Raw genomic sequence first — 17,830 nt, 5'->3', positions numbered from 1 at the left:
TTCCCCGATACTAATTTAGTGTCTTATTTATATATAAGCTCTCCTGCCATCTTCTCTCCTACCGTTTGTAGAGCAATTTGAGCGCAGGAGGGTTTACCATCTCCCTCAAAGAGCGAGCCAGATAAACCTTGACTGGGCTGCTTAGTAGTTTTTTTAAGTCTGGGAGCCTCATTCTTCCCCACCCCCCCCCCCCCACCTAAAACTGTAGTCCCAAGTTAATTTTTCTATGGAGGCTCTATCCACCTTGCCCCTCCAAAGAAATTGCCCAGCGCGTCCATTGAGTATTTTTAAAAATCTCTCGGGCAATGGCATGGGCAAAGATTGAAAGAGGTACTGAAGCCCTGGCATCCTGTTCTGGAGGCAATATTAAACATTCGCACATATATGTCCAAAAACAATTTCTGCTATGACAGTTTTGATCCAACACCATCTATGCTGAGTCGTTTTACAACAGACATGTACAAATGTTACAACGATAATGAACACGACAACTTTGATTTCTAGATTTTTCTAGCCTTGTTTACGACTTTATTATATCATAGTTATTAGATGCAGGATATTTTTGTCACTTTGCCTGCATGTAAGAGAATCTTCCATGATAAAAGGAATCCTGAAATTGCTATTCTGGGCTAGTTTTCATGCCTGGTTGGGCTTTAAAGTTTTTGGGAATCTGTCAACACTCATCAATTGCTGACTCAAGAAAGCAGTCATCATCATAAAGGATGCCCATCACCTTGGTCACAACCTCTTCTCACTGCTACCTTCAGGCAGAGGGTAAAGATGGCTTAAAACCAGCACTCCCAGGTTCAAGAAGTTTCCTTCCAATGCCTTATCAGGTTCTTGAAGCTCCCATGTTACACTGATGATGGATGCCTCAAAAATGACTGTTCACACAACTGTAATGCCATATTTTTGTTCCTGCGCCTTATTAATTGTGAATATTTATTATCTATCTTTTGTTCTGATCTAATACTATTTATTGTCATGCAATAAAACAGAAATGCAATATTACATGAAATTGCCTTTAGTCCACAATAAGTAGACAAAGATTCAGCAGTAGATCTACAGGTAATACTGCTGTTGGAGGGCAGCAGCAATCATCAAAGAACCTCACCTCCAAGCACATGCTCCGTTCACGTTGCTTCCATCAGAAAAGAGGTATAGATGCCAGAAGACTTGCACCACCAGGTTCAGGAACAGCAGCTACCCCTCCATCAGACACCCCAACGACAAACTCAATCAGGGACTCATTTAAGGACACTTACTTGTACACTTTATTGATTTTCTTTTGCTCTCTCAGTCAGTTTGCTTACATTCATTATCTGTTTACAATTCTTTTATTTGTTTACATCTTTATGCTGTGTACCGTTTATTTTTTGCACTACCAATTCTTCCGCGCCCACAGGAAAAATGAATCTCAGGGTTATGTGCTGGAACACAGTATTGTGGGTATGTCCTCACTGGGCTGGTCAGGCTGGCCCACCTGCTGTACCTGTAGCCTCTCCCCATAAGATCCCCTATTAAAGGTTGAGAGTCCTAGTAACCTCCCTCATACCTGCCTTGGATGTGGGCCAGCAGCATGTAGAAGCATGCCTGGGTTTTCTGATTAATAAAGCCTTTGACTCTTGCTTCATGTCTGCAGGTGGTCATTGATTGCACTACAATTTATTAATCAGAATGTTAAAATGCCATGGACAAGGCAATCTGACTGGAGAAGCTAGAGATCGATCCAAAGGATCTAGAAGCCTCCATAAAGTTTGATATGTGGCTACATTGTTTGAAGGCGTAACTGAGGCGCCACAAAATCACTGCTGATGGTGATTGGTACAACCTGCTCTTTGCAGCTATATGTCACCCAGCGCACCAATTAATTTGCGAATGCCTGAATATGAAGAGGCAATGGCCCTATTCCATTTCGACGTGCTCTACACCTGCATCACCATCTTGGGCCGATCCACTTTCGCTGTCATTTCCAGTTGTTGAGAATCGAAACTCCAGGCCAGGGGTGTGACAACACAGAGGAACATCACACCCGGCTTTACTTCCAGACTCCACTATGTATGATCCATGGGGGTGGCCATCTTGACATAGCAGCAGCGACTTGGATAGTGAACTTACGCTAGCTTTTATCATGCTTGGACCAGAGTAGACCACACGATCTGGGATAATCGATAATGGACATCGAGGTTTAAGATAAAACACACCACTGGCTGCCTGTTCGACATGAGAAGCACTGAGGGCTGAACATTATTCCTTGACCGTGTCCCCAGCCAAGTGCAAGGTAGCACTAGCCTCCAAATCCCTTTCTGCGGAAATCCGCGGGAGCTGCACTGTGACCCTAACTGTGAGGGGGACCATATGTAAGAACTTCAATCTGCTGGTGATGCCCCACCTCTGCGCGCCCGTCATATTGGGGCTGGACTTCCAGTGCCAGCTTAAGGGTGTACTGATGCAGTTTGACAGGCCCCACGGCCCATCCCTCTCCACCCCCACCCCCCCACCGTCTGTAATAACCAATTCTGGGAGGCTTCTTCCCTCCCCTGGAAGTGGTCCAATCACTCGCCCGAACACTGGGCCGAGCTCCCAACCTGCGGACTGGCAATCCTCTGCCTCCATTGTTCCAAAACTTCACCCCGGACTGCAAATCTGTGGCCACTAAGAACAGGTGACACAGCCCTGACGACAGGAAATTCATTAAGATGGAGGTGGAGCGTCTGCTGGGGGAGGGCATAATAGAACTGAGTAACGGTCCCTGGAAGGCACAAGTAGTTGTGGTGAAGAGTGGGGAGAAGAACTGGATGGAGATAGACTACAGTCAGACCATCAACCGATTTACTTTACTGGATGCCTATCTTTGCCATGCATCGCTGATATGGTGAATGAGATCACCAAGTATAGCGTCTTCTCTACCATAGACCTCAAATCGGCATATCACCAAATCCCGATTCTCCCAAAAGACTGGCCATACATGACATTTGAGGCCAACGGCTAACTCTACCATTTCCTGTGGATCCCATTCAGCCTCACGAATGGGGTGTTAGTGTTCCAAAGGGAAATGTACCGCATTGTGGATGACAATGAACTAAAGGCTACACGTCCATATCTGGACAATGTCACCATCTGCGGCCATGACCAGAATGAACACGATGAGAACCTGCAGAGGTCCTGGCCATCACAAATGCCCTCAATCTCACATATAAGAAAAATTGCGTGTTTAGCACCAAGCAGCTGGCAATCCTGGGGTACATGGTGGAACATGACATCATCGCCTCCAACCCCAAGAGCATGCAGCCCTTCTGGAACTGCCTCTGTCCCAGAACCCCAAGGCTTTAAAAAGGTGCCTGGGGGCTCTTTCTGCGTTAAGCCCAATGGATCCTCAACTATGCAAATAAGGCCCAACCCCGAGTGAAAAACACAACCTTTCCCTCATCGGCGGAGGCCCGTATGACTTTCAAGGGCATCAGGGATTGCCAAGGTGGAAATGCACACCATTGATGAATCCGTCCCATTCCACGAGGAAAGTGATGCCTCTGACTTCGCTCTGGCCACCACACTCAACCAAGCTGGCAGGCCAGTGGCAATTTTCTCCTGAACCCTCCAAAGCCCTGATCGCAGGCACTCCGCCATTGAGAAGAAAGCACAAGCTATAGTGAAGGCCATTGGAGGCACTACTTGGCCAGCAGACCATTCACCCTGCTGACAGACCAGAGAACCATGGCTTTTATGTTGAACAATAAGTAGTGGGGCAAAATAAAAAATGATAAGATCATGAGGTGGAGAATTGAGCTGTCTATCTACAATTATGAGAACTGTACCAGCCAGGCAAGCTCATTGACCCACCCAATGCCCTGTCCAATGGAACCTGTGCCAGGGTACAAGTTTATCACCTCATGCCTTCCACGATAGCCATTGCCACCCTGGGGTCGCAAGGCTCTACCACTTTGTGAGGGCCCATAACCTTCCCTACTCAGTGGAGGAAGTCAGAGAATTGACTCGCAATGCCCCGTCTGTGCAGAATGCAGCCACAATTTTACAGATCAGAGAGAGCCAATCTCATCAAGGCCACTCACCCTTTCGAACGTCTCAGCATAGACTTCAAGGGGCCCTCCCATCCACGAATCAGAACATCTACTTCCTGAGCATCGTGGATAAGTACTCACGTTTCCCATTCGCTATCCCCTGCTCCGACACAACCACATCTATGGTCATTAAAGCACTCCACACAGTATTCATTCTGTTCGGATACCCCAGTTATATTGATAGAAACCAGGGATCCGCCTTCATGAGTGAGGAGTTACAGCAATATTTCCTTTCCAGGGGCATAACTACGAGCAGAACCACCAGTTACAACCCCCACGGGAATGGGCAGGGAGAAAGGTACGATCCAGTATGCAGTCCTTTTGCTCCTCAAATCTAAAGGGATGCCCATATCCCAGTGGTAAGGTCCTTCCAGAAACGCTGCACGCCACTATGTCCCTACCTTGCACTGCAACTAACGCAAGACCCTATGAAAAATTGTTCTCCTTCCCTAAGAGGTCAGCGTCGGGAACCATGCTGTTGGTCTGGCTGATGATCCTAGGGCCAGTGATTCTCCAGAAATATGTTAGAATGCACAAGGCACTGGTCAAGGAAGTGCACCTCCTACATGTGAACTCCCAGTATGTGCTGGTAAGTGTAAGGTAAAAACATCATGAGTTGGGACTGGAGAAGGAGTCACCCAGTACTAAGGAGTAACAGGATGCAGGTGTGACCTTGTACACTCAAGATAAGTGTGGCAATAACAAGATTATGTGCAGCAGACTAACAGAGAAGGGTAGCAACAACTTATTCATTGGACAATGTAATGGTATGATAATTTACTAAGTGCGTGTCCTGAGGTATAAAAAAAACACCACTTGCTGATATCGGGAGAATGCACCTTCTCCAACTAACACTGTTAGTTGCAAGTGTTACAATCCGGTAATAAAGAACCTTGATTTCGACTCAGTCTGGTGTCTGACTCACTCATTCTCGAACAAAGCAGACCTAACGTAAGGTACCTGGACAGATGGAAAAATACGGTGTCCATCCAGAACCTGGTGTGAGCGGGGGGCCCCAGCATGGGTGGTGCACCCGACACCCCCGGGCAGCGACCAGTCAGCCCCAGGGATCACCCTGACTGACTAACTAGTGATTCCACCTCTAGCATGGCCCCCAGAGTGTTCCCCCCAACTGTTACAAACTAATTCCCTTCCCCCTACAGACCCGTTACATACAGACACTGTTCAGCTCACAAACACCCAGCCAGGCGAACAAACCACCATTCCACGGTGTAGCAGTTTATAGAAATGTTTTGGGGGGGATAAATTGGGAAAGGTTTGTTAGAGTAGGTCACATACAAACACTTTAAAACAGATCTTATTTGAAATACTGGACCTCTGCCCAAAAGACTTCACTAATGGATTGTTGTTTACAAATGGCATAAGATGAAAGAACTCATCACGGCCACATTCTGTCGGGAGTGGAACTTGCTGTTCTAGAAGGGACATGTGGTTTTGCAAGCAGAGAGAGTCAAATAGGTATTCTCTCTGTGTGAGACAGAGAGACAGGGAGACAGAGATCAGTTCTAAAGTTTTACAATCAGCAGTAGCAGCAGCTGGGACTGGAACAGGACAATCTGGCAAGCTTATGGAAAAACCCCATTTGGAAGATGGGTTTTGAGTTCTTAGTTCAGCCAGTTCAAAGCCCTTGTGGTTCATGCAAGAAGAGAGGACTGGCTGTCCAATGTTTCGCTTGAAATAAGTGAAACAAAAAGGAAATCTATGGTTACCTGAAAGAAAGAGGTTATCATCTGGAGAACCCTGATGTGCAGGTTTCTTTGGCAAGAAACTGAAGTGGCTGATTAAAAAAGGAATCAGTTGTGTGTGTCAGCATACAATGAATTTCTCTCTGAAAAGAACCTTCCTGAGCAGTAACCACTTACCTTTCAATCTCCAAAGCCTGGTGAACTTTATAAATGTTAAATTCTGTGCACAGTATAAGAATTGTCTGCAATCAGTGAACGTGAAGGAATGAGAAGTGAGATTGGAGTGTGAATCAAATAACTTTTCTGAACTGACACAAACAATATATACACGTGTGCTTAGAATTAGAAGGGGATTAAGTTAGGTTAGTTAAGTCAATCGTGATAAGTTAAAGTGTGATTCTGTTTTCATGTTTAAAGATAATTAAAGGCAACTTTTGTTTAAGTAACCAGTTGTCTCGGTGAACATCTTTTTTGGGGTCCTCTGGGCTCGTAGCAACTGGAACCAATGATAAAGCCAGCAGTACTTCAGAGATCTTAGCACCGAATAAAACCGCCGGAGTGCTTGAACCTTTCAACTGTCTGGACTGTGAGACACATACCGATGGACATTGCCCTGCATCACTCCACCAGACTTCATTCAAAAAAGGAGGGGTGAATTTAGTGGAACACGGTACTGTGGACATGTCCGGGTATGTCCTCACTGGGCTGGGCAGGCTGGCCTGTCTGCCGAACCTGTAACCCCTCCCCATAAGATCCCCTAATAAAGGCTGTGACACCTAGTATCCTCCCTCATACCTGCCTCGGACGAGCCAGCAGCATGTCTGGGTCTTCTGATCAATAAAGCCTTTGACTTTTGCTTCATGTCTCCGAGTGGTCATTGATCATGTCACAGGTTGCATGTGATGTCATGTTTGTACTCTGACAATAAATCTGAAATGTGGAAATCTGATCATTACCATTTGTATTACCTGGCACCCCTTACAGTCAGAGAAAGAAACAAACAGGAGTGTTCCCCCCCCCCCACCCCCCCCCCCCTCACAGAGTGTTGTTTGATTCGCCTCCAGCACCCCTGCAGCCTCTGCAGATGCACAAGTCTCCAGTTCAGTCAAACCATCAGCATCCCGGGCCCAGATCTAAACCTCTGACATGTTGAGAAAGCCTTCAGCACCCAGGGCCTCAACACCTTCTTGAATCCCAGTTCCAATTTTTGGTTCTCATTAGCCAGTGTCCAGCATCCCGCAGCCTGGTGTGAGTCCTTTAACCTCGTCATCAGCAGCTTTCACCCTTTGTGGGTTCCTTGCCTGCAAGTTGCCAACAGCTTGCCACCCATGTACTTCCTTCAAATGCAGAGCCCCTCACTAGTCCACCAACATGGTCACCATTCTTAGGGTTGTCTCCTCTGCTTCTCCTTCTCAACAGGGATGTTTTCCCCATTACTGGTGCCCTGCAACAGGCAGCTGTTCCTCTCGCATTTGCAACCTCGAGGCCACTACCAAACATAGATGCCACCATCTTGGGTCTAGACCCTGTGGTCACAGGTTTTTAAATAAGCCACCTTTAACAGGCCGTTTAAACCCTGTATGGAGCTATCAGCAGCAGAGCTGGATTGTAGGGCCCTACGGGGCAGTGCTGGTCTCCACTCTTTGCTCCTTCCAGGTCCATACCGGCAGCAGTGATGCTGTTACAGCATCCCTGCGATCAACATTTTTAAAAAAAAGATCTATCTATGTATGCACTATGTATGTTGTATGAGTAAAAAATGTATGTTGCAGTTTTTAATTCTTTATAAAGTACCTGTTCTGTTGCAGCAAGTAAGTGGTACAACTCATGTAATAATAAACTCATTATTAAGTGTAAAATTTTAGTTTAAAAACACCATTGGGTACAGTTTGAATGCTTTTATTTGCAATCAGTCCATCTAGTCAACCCATATATTTTAAACACAGTAAAACACAGCACAGAGTGCAGAGCTCCAGAGTTTCAGGGAGAGATGAGTTAGCACAGAGCAAAGGCAAAAATTATTTTACCCGCAGTCAGTTTTACATAATTTCAGTCTTTTGGAGTTATTTTACCACCATGAGGTTATTCAGCATGTGATAACCCATTGGAAAGGAGATACACAGGAGACGGCAGATGCTGGAATCTGAAGCAAAATACCGCTTGTTAGGGGAACTCAGTGGGTCGAGCTGCATCAGCAGGTATAGTCTTGATAAAAATATGGGCTCACAATGAAATGGGATTCACTGGTAGTGTGTTGTGCTGATGGCACATATAAACCTTAGTTTCCCGCTTAAACCCAGAACCCTCCCGAAGACCTACTGATAGTTACAAGCTGTGAGAGCTTTTATCCGTGCTACACAATGTTGACCATTCTTTTTCTCCCACTGATGCTGCTCGAAAGTGTGTGTGAAGTGAGGGAAAGGAAATGTCCTGGAATCAAGTGGTGCATGATCTTTCACTCGTAAATCTTCTTCCTGACGAAAAGCAGATAATGTGATGGGTGTGGGGTGGGCCATTTAAACAGTCAGCAAGAAGTATAGATAGAGTCAATGCACGGGTTGGGGAATTTCTGTGATGATCTGAGCTGTGTTCACATCTTCAATCACAAAAGGTGATTAAAACCTGCTTATTCAGTGAGGTGCAGGAAAGGCAGCGTGCTGCTTGTTGCAGTTTTGGACACACTTCTCAGTGAGGAGGGGGTGGTGACATGGGGAAGATACATATTGTCCTAATCAAAGGTCATCTTTCCTTCAAACAGGCAAGATGCATTTTCTACTGAAGTGCTGTCATGAAATAAATTAACTTGAGGATTTACTCCTATGGCATTACTGGGAAAGAATGAGCCACAGCACTGAGATGTCTGTCCATGGCCTCGTGCGTTGCCAAACCAGGGCCACTCGTAAATTGGAGGACAACACCTAATTTCTGTCTGGGCACTCTCCAACCAGATGGATTCACATCAACTTCTCCAATTTCTGCTGGACCACCCCCATCTCTCTCTCTCTCTCTCTCTCTCCTTTCCTCCAGCTCACTACCCCTTCCCTCTCCATTTACAGAGCTATCCCTCCTCCCTCTATTTTCTTGTGTCCTCCCACTCTTATTCACCTAGTACCTCTTGCCCGTGGGCCTGCGCTCCTTTCCTGCCCCTTGCCCTCACCATTTTGTTTGGGTGCCTGCCTACATTTGCTCACACCTTGATGAAGGGCTCATGCCCAAATCATTGGTTATATATCTTTATCCTTGCTATATAATCTACACTGAGTTTCTTCAGCATTGTGTTTTTACTTCAATCAGTGTCTGCAGACTTTCATGTTTTACTCCACAGTATTATATAGTTATCTTGGTATAAGAAAAGAAGGGAGACCCTAGTAGATTGGGCCTAAAGCCTGTACTCAGGAAAAGAGATCAAAGCCAGGTGTGGAGCTCCACAAATATGCATTCAGAGTAGGAACTTAATGTCTATTAACAAGCTAAGTGAATTCAATATTCAAATAGCATTCCACATCAACTCCCATTAGGATCAATCACTGGCATAGCTACCGAACATTTAGAAAATAATCAAATGGTTAGATAGAAGCAGTATTGTTTAGAGAAAGAGAAATTAATTTTAATAAATCTAATAGCTTATTTTAATTTGTCCAGGTTCATTGGAATTTTAATCTTCATCAATGTAGCATGTTCAACATCTCACTCCACCGGGGTGTGGTACTCACCTGTTTCAAACAGGAGTCAATGTTACTAGTGCCCAAGAAGAGGATGGTATCCTGCCTAAGTAACTAATGACTAAAGGCACTCACAGCCACAGTGATGGTGTTTTAAAAGACTGGTGTTGAAGCATATCAGTTCCTATATGAGTGACATGGATTCATTCCAATTTGCCTACCATAGCAACAGATCTATGGCAGATGCCATCTCACTGATTCTACATAAACCCCTGGAATGCCTGGACAGCAAAGATGCATACATCTGGACGCTTTTTATCGACTACAGTTTGGCATTCAACACCATCAACCCCTCAAAATTGATCAGCAAACTCAAGACCTGGGCCTCAATACCCCAATATGTAATTGGATCCTGGATTTCCTCACCTCCAGACCACAATGATTGAGGATTGGTAAGAACATCTCATCCACAATCTCCATCCAGAGCACCACAGGGCTGTGTTCTTACCCCCCTGCTCTACTTGCTATACCTCTATGACCGTGTGGCTCAGTACAACAACAATACCATTTATAAATGTGTTGATGATACCAAGGTAGTGGGTTTTATAAAATGGGGTAATGAGTCAACAGACAGGAGGGAGATCGAAACATGGCTGAATGGGGTGTACCAACAACAATCGCATACTCAATGTCACCAAAACCAAGGAGCTAATTGTTGATTTCAGGAAGTGAAAACTAGAGGTATATAATTCAGTGATCATTGGGGGAAATCGGAGGTGGAGAGGATAAGCAAATTTAAGTTCTTAGGAGTCACTGTCTTAGAGGATCTTTCCTGGACCTAACACACTAATGGCATCATGAAGAAAGAACGTCAGCACATCTACTTTCACAGGAGTTTGCAGAGATTTTACTTCCTCTGTAAATGATGTCAGAAACCCTAGCAATTCTTTACAGATGTGTGGTGGAAGGGGTGCTGACTGACTGCATCATGGTCTGGTATGGGAACATCAATGCCCTGCGTGGAAAACCCTGCAAAAGGCAATGGACTCAGCCCAGGACATCACAGGCAAGCCCCTTCCCACCATCAGGAACGCTGCCATCAGAGAGCAGCAGCAATCATCGAGGATCCACACCACCCAGCAATCACTCTGTTCTCACTGTTTTCATCAGAAAGAAGGTATAGGTGCCACATGACTTGCATCACCAGATTCAGGAATTGCTGCAACCCCTCCACCATCAGAATTCTTAGCAACAAACTCAATCAGGGATTCATTTAAGATCTCTTACTTTTGCACTTTATTGACTTTTTTTTTTCTTTCTTTATTGTACAGTCAGTTTTTTGTTTACATTTTTTTCTTTATTTGTGTAGATGTATATGTATCTTCTTGAATAGTTATTTGCACTACCACATGAAAAAGAATCTCAGGGTTGTATGTGATGTCATGTATGCACTCTGGCAACAAATCTGAAATGTCAGGGGATTTTTAAGGCCGAGGTTGATTCAATGTCCAACGCAAAGTAGCATCAGACACAATTTTCACAAGAAGAATCCATCAAATGAGGAAATTTAAATTGCATGGTGGGATTTGAATTTGGGTCCATTGCTCATTAACCTGAGTTACTCATCTGGTAATGTAACTGCTGTGCCACCACCAAACAAAATAATCAGCCAGACTTCAGGGTTTCCTATAATGAGTGCTTAATAGAAATAATCTAATAGGTAGCCCACATATTCACATCAAAGAGGTTTTTTCTTCAATATCATTTATAGAAGAAAAGGCCATGGGAGATTTTAGCCATGATCATTGCTCAAATCTTTCAGTGCAGCAGAATCTAGTGAAAGAAAATCTAGACTAACACTAAGGGGATGGTTCGTGCATTTGTGCACAGATGCTCGAGGAGAATGAGCTAGACAAAGCGCTCAGTGTCATATGCTGCCATCTAGTGTTAATCTCCATCGGAGCTGGCAGAGATGTCTGAAATGATATCATACTTCAGTCTTCCAGCTGCTCAAATTCCTTAGGTAAAATATTTAAATAAGTCTGTCTTCCCAAAATTTGACATTTTAATACCTGGTGGAAATGCTATCTAGTCCAACAATTTGATACATTCTAAACTCTATGAAAAAAAGACAAATAAATTATAAGAAAATGCTCGTACCTGGATTTGCCATGTGTATTCTGTAGATCAAACATTCTTTCATCAACTGTCATATCTGTAATTTTGGAAGGACAGCCATAAATGGGAAGAATTGGAGGGAACCACCAGGATTCTGGTGCCTAGTTAAACTGAAGATGGCTTTGTAAATTAATTTTCCAAAATTGGGGTGGGGATTTTTTTAATGACATATTGAAATAATCACAATACGAGTCTGATTCTAATCACGTTTGGTGATTGGCGTTCTTCTTGTGGAGGTACTTCATTTGATGTTGTTCCATTCCATCTCATACCAATCAACCTCAATCATAAATCTTTTGTCATAGGGGATTGATAGAGCAGGTGAAATGCCAATTAACTTCAAAAGAAACACTCTATCATGGTGGTTTTTATCCTTTTTCTTTCCACTCACATACCACCTTAAGCAATCCCTATTTCAAAGGTCCTCTGTGACTAGTAAGGGATTGGTCAAGATGGTCTGTGGGTGGGAAGAAAAAGTCTGAAAACTACTATTTTAATCGTAACTAATTGACTCGTTATCTGCACAGTTTCATAACTCTAAAGGAAATGGGTCAATGACAATTATTCTCAAGCAAACTATTTCAGTAACAATTGGGTCTAGAGCAGTGATTCTCAACCTTCCCTTCCTACTCACAGACCACCTTAATCAATCCCTTACTAATCACAGAGCACCGATGGCACAGGGATTACTTAAAGTGGTATGTGGGTGGAAAGAAAAAAGGTTGAGAACCACTGCCCTATCACATGGCGTTTTATTATCCTGATCAATAGTGTCAGAAATTATGAATAAGGCTAATGCACATTCTCTCCTCTTGTGTGAGTTGAGCAATGATTAGTGAGTGAACCATTATATTTGGTGTATGAAATTTTAGAGAAAAGAGAACAGGATACACCCATGAAAGAATAGTTATTAATTCCAAAAAAAGTAAACTAATACTATTTTTAAGTTCCTGTTTAATAAATTTAAAGCAAACTTTAAATGATGCAAATCTAAAAATAAAAAAAACCCTAGAAATTTGCAACTGTGAAAGAGAATAATTTTAATGTTTCACGTGGAACCATTCTGTAGAAACAGCATGTTCAGTCATTCCTCTGCAAAGCAAATATGAAGAGGCAATCCCTGCTGGGTCTGGGATCACAGAGTGGGTCTGGAAATGACAGATGGCATGATTCAGAGAAAGAAGAGAGGAAGACTATTGTCAATGAAAAGCAAAGAGGTGAGAACAGATGTACTGGATGAAATAGGGAATATACAATTAAAGATCTTCTTTCGCAATGAAAGAACCAAGTAGGAAATAAAGAAAGATAAAAAGATGCAGGAATAATAATTGTAATGCTGGCGTGATACAGATCAGGAAATATTAAACTCCCTGCTTGATTATTTCCTCATCCAATTTTCCTATCTATTATCCTCAATGGAAATGAAACTTCACGAGGCTAAAACAGATTGCTTATCTGATATCTTTCATTTTGTTTGTCACCATAAATTTGCATGACCTCCTTTATGCATACACAAGTCTTTCACAGCCTACAAATTACGCTGAGTAAATCCCAAAACACAATTAAAATTATAATGAAATGGATCGGGATGAATATCCTAAATAACAGAAGGAATAGAACCTATTTTATTAAAACTAATGAATTGTGAGTGCATTAAAGACTTAATAGATGCTTGAGGCATGGTTTAAATGTGAAATACACAAAAAATGTTTTTAAAAAGTCAAAATACAAAATTAAGGTTGGAAAATGCATGTTTCTCTTAATCAAATGCTTGGCAGGCCCTGAACAGAAAGGTTAAACGTACTATGAAAGCATCACAATGGGTTCAGAATTAAAAATGAATCCACTTTTATTCTCAGATCATGGGATATAAAATGAGGTGAGTGTTTCATCTTATATTTGTATGTGAGTTCTTAAGACAACACATGAATAAAGGAAAAGGTTCTTCACTTTAAAGTTGATATAAATAGCACATGAGCCATGCCAAGAGGCTGCACCCTCCATTACAGATCCCCATGCTGCAGTTCTCTACTCTGTTTCAGCCCCTGGAGGCAGCCAAGTCTAATCAACCAGGAACTATAATCAAAGCCTTGCTAGTGGCCATGCAACCATGATCACTATCATTACATCTCCCTTTCTCAAAACAAAAGTAGCTTGCTTTTAACTAACATTTTCTTTGTACAACTGCAATTTTAACTTTAACATCAGGAATTTACATTTTCATTATTATCAACATTGTTAACATTTTTTTTAACTTGTTTTGTGTGTCCACATTGGCATACACTAAAACTTGAAGAGTGAATAAGATAGTACTATTTCATTCTATAACAGGAGTGTTTAAATTTGCTCAATGAGTCTCTTAGGAGAATTCATGTGTCTTGATGACCTCCTGATTGATTGTGTTTGAATCTGAGTTGTTGTCTCAGATGTGCATTCAGGTTGTTCAACAGTATCTGTCTTTCCATCTACTGTGGCTGGTCCCATTTGAAGATCTCGATTTCTTCGCAGAACAGCACCTTCATCTGTCTGAATGGTGTATGATCTTGGTTGGACTTCACTAAGCACAGTTCCCTTCTGAGTCCATAGGTTTGTTTTATCTTTTAGCCTTACTTGGTCACCAGTGTAGAGTTCCGGTAGGTTTTTTTGTTCCTCTGTCAAAGTAATATTTTTTCTTTTCTTTCTGTTGTTCTTTGAGTTTCCTCACTTTCTCACCCTCTTTTGTTTTTAGGATGTTCTCCTGAATGGGTAGCTTTGCTCTTAGCCTATGACCCATAAGGAGTTGTGCTGGTAACATACCACACTCGAGCAGCATTGTGCGGTATACGAGCATGCTCTGGTAGAAGTGTGTTCCACTGTCTTTTGCCTTGTTCATCAGTCTTTTCACTGTCTGTACTGATTTTTTCACTAGACCATTGGACTGTGGAAAAAAGGAGGACTTGATGTGTTGTGAACAAAATCCCACTCTTTGGCAAACTGTCAGAACTTTAATTTGCAAAACTGGGGTCCATTGTCTGTGAAGACCTCGCTTGTCACACCATGTCCGGGGAATATGGTTTTCATACCTGTTATTACAGCATCTGCAGTGGTAGTGTTCAGTTTATACACCTCTGGATACAGGGAATAATAGTCTGTGACTACAAGATAGTCCTTCCCTTGACATTCGAATAGGTCAGCGCCTACCTCCTGGTAAGGTCTGTATGGTTCTGGGTGTGGCTTTAGTGGTTATGCAGGATTGCTTGTTTGATATTCCTGGCATATTGTACAGTTTGGCACTACATTTGCTATATCATTGTTGATTCTTGGTCAGTACATCACCTCTTGTGTTCTTTTCTTACACTTTTCAATTCCAAGATGTCCTCCATGGATCATTTTTAGCATCTCTATTCTCAGACTCTTTGGGATAAGGATTTTACTTCCTCTGTAATTGATATCTTCAACCACTGATAGTTGAACCCTGCAGTTCCAGTACTCTGAAACATCAGGTGAGCAGTCCTGCTTCATGTTGGACATCCATCCAAGATGTTTTTTCTCAGTTGTCTCAGTGTTTCATCTTTCTTTGTCTCTGACTTTATGAGCTCCATTTTGCATCTGATGTGGGCAGTGAACTTGTGATCATGTTCACGAAGGCATTCACGTCTTCATCCATTTTGGTGTTTGTGGGCTCTCTCGTGTCTGCTGTGTACATTAGCTTACCTGGAGTGTTCATCAAATTCAGTGTATAGCATTGCAGCCTAATCATAATTCTTTGTATTCTCAGTGGACATTCATTTAATGGCTTTGGAATCAAGGGCTTATGATCAGTCTCTACATTAATTACTTATCCTAACACAAACTGATGAAATCTTTCACAGGTGTATGTGATGCTGAGCAGCTCCTTCTCAATTTGAGTGCATCACGTCTCTGCATCTGTCATTGAGCGTGATGCATACACAATGGGTTGCCAGTCATCATATTTTTGCAAAAGAACTGCACCGAGCCCACTATGTGATACATCTGATGATATCTTGATGGGTCTCACTGGGTCATAAAACCTCAGACCTGGTTCCTCTGTGAGCAATTTCTTTAGTTCCCTCCATGACTTTTCATGCTCATGGTCCCACTCCCATTCAATGTTCTTTTCTGTTTGTCTCAATGGAGCCATCTTTTCTGAGAGGTTGGATATGAATTTACCCACATAGTTGACCATTCCATTAAACCTCTGTATGTCCGTTTTGCATTAGGGTCCTGGCATGCACCCAATGGAAGACACGTTTCTGGGACCTGGTCTGATGCCCTCACTGCCAATAATATCTCCCACAAATGTTAGTTCTTTCACCCCAAGCTAGCATTTCTCTCTATTCAGCCTCAGTGCTTCCAGCACTTTCCTTAGTCTCTCATCATGCTCCATTCTCGTGGTTCCCCATACAATGATGTCATCCAATGAGGTATCAACTCCATCCAGGTGCTCATAGACCATATGGATAGTTTTGTGATACACTTCAGGAGCTGAGACTATTCCAAATGGTGACCTTAGAAATTTGTATCTGCCAAATGGACTATTGAACATGCAGTCTTGAACTTGCTTCATCCAATTTAAACTGCCAAAATCCTGATGATGCATCTTAATGCTGAAAAACTTTGCATTTGCAAATTTTGACATGATTTCTTCACATATTGGAAACTTAAAGTGTTCTCTCTTTATTGCTCTGTTTAGATCTCTTGGATCCAGGCAAATTCTAAGCTTTCCATTCTTTTTGTCCATAACAACGAGTGACCTCACCCACTATGTTGGCTCATCTATCTTCTGAATCATGTCCAGGCTTTCCATCCTGTCCAACTGTGCTTTTAGTTGCTTTTGAAGTGCAAATGGAACTTTTCTGAATGGATGTATTATTGGTGGCACACGTTTATCCACTCTGATCATGTGTTCTCCTGGAAGGCAGCCTAGACCCTGAAATAGGTCATTATACTCCTTCATGAGTCTCTCACTCGCTTTTCACAACAAGGACTCTTTTTACCAATTTCAGTTTCTCACAGGCTGTTAAACCTAGTATGGCCTGTACATCATTTGGTACCATGATGAATCCTAGCATGTGCTCTTCGACCTTATGTTTCACTCTGACCATGCATTATCCTTGCACTAATATATCGGTACCTGAATATCCTATCACCTTCACTTTCATTCCATACATCTTTTTAAAATCAATCTCTGATATTACATTCATTTGTGGTCCAGTATCCAATTTAACTGAAATGTATATGTCATTCACTTTTAATCTCAACATCCAGTCTCTGTTTTCTTTCTTGTTTTCAGTCACAACATCTACATAGATTTCCTTTAGCTCCCTTCCATCTACTAAATGAACCTTGCTTTGTTGCACTTGGTTCTGACTGTAATGGGCATAATGGTTGCTTTTGTTGCACATATAGCATGTTTTACCATACGTTGGACACTTTTTTGGTAGGTTTTGTGTACCGCATTGACGACATGGCTTTCGATTGTCCCTTTCATTTATGTCTGTGGCCCACTTTGGTGGGCTTTTTGTTAAATGGTTTATGTCTGTTCTTGCTCACTACATCCACGTTGCAGCTAGTTTCACTGAACAGCTCTTTTGCCTGCGTTTTTACAGTTTCTGTAACTCTACAGAGGGCTATGACCTTTTCCAGGTCTAGATTTTGCTCCCTTAGCAGTCTTCTCTTAACAATTATCTGGAATACCACACACAAGATTGTCTTTTATCAGTGAGTCAGTCCACCAAATTCACACGTTTTGCTTCTGTTGCTCAATTCAATCACATACTAATCAATACTTTCTTCCTTTTTCTGTATATGTGTGAAAAATCTGTGCCCCTCAAACATCACATTATGCTTAGGTATGTAGCATGCTTCAAACTGTTCCATTATTTTTTCCAATTTCATTTTATTCTCCTTCAGCATCAAATGTGAAGTTAGTATACACCTCCAGGGCTTCACCACCCATGACATGGAAGAAAACAAATGCTTTCACTTTAACACTTTTCTTATTAGCTTCAACTGTCACTAAATACAATCCAAAATGCTGTTTAAATCGGTTCCAATTTTTAGCCATATTACCTGTCAGCTGAAGTTTCAATGGTGGATGTAATCCTTCCATTTTTCCCACTTTGTTAGCTTCTCTTCACTGATCAGTTGCTGACTTTAGATTTTAACTTTTAAAATATTTCATTCTAATTTCCTTCATCTCACT

The sequence above is a fragment of the Narcine bancroftii genome, chromosome 1 (assembly GCF_036971445.1).
Source record: "Narcine bancroftii isolate sNarBan1 chromosome 1, sNarBan1.hap1, whole genome shotgun sequence".
Lineage (NCBI taxonomy): Eukaryota > Metazoa > Chordata > Chondrichthyes > Torpediniformes > Narcinidae > Narcine > Narcine bancroftii.
This window is presented reverse-complemented; position numbering follows the sequence as displayed.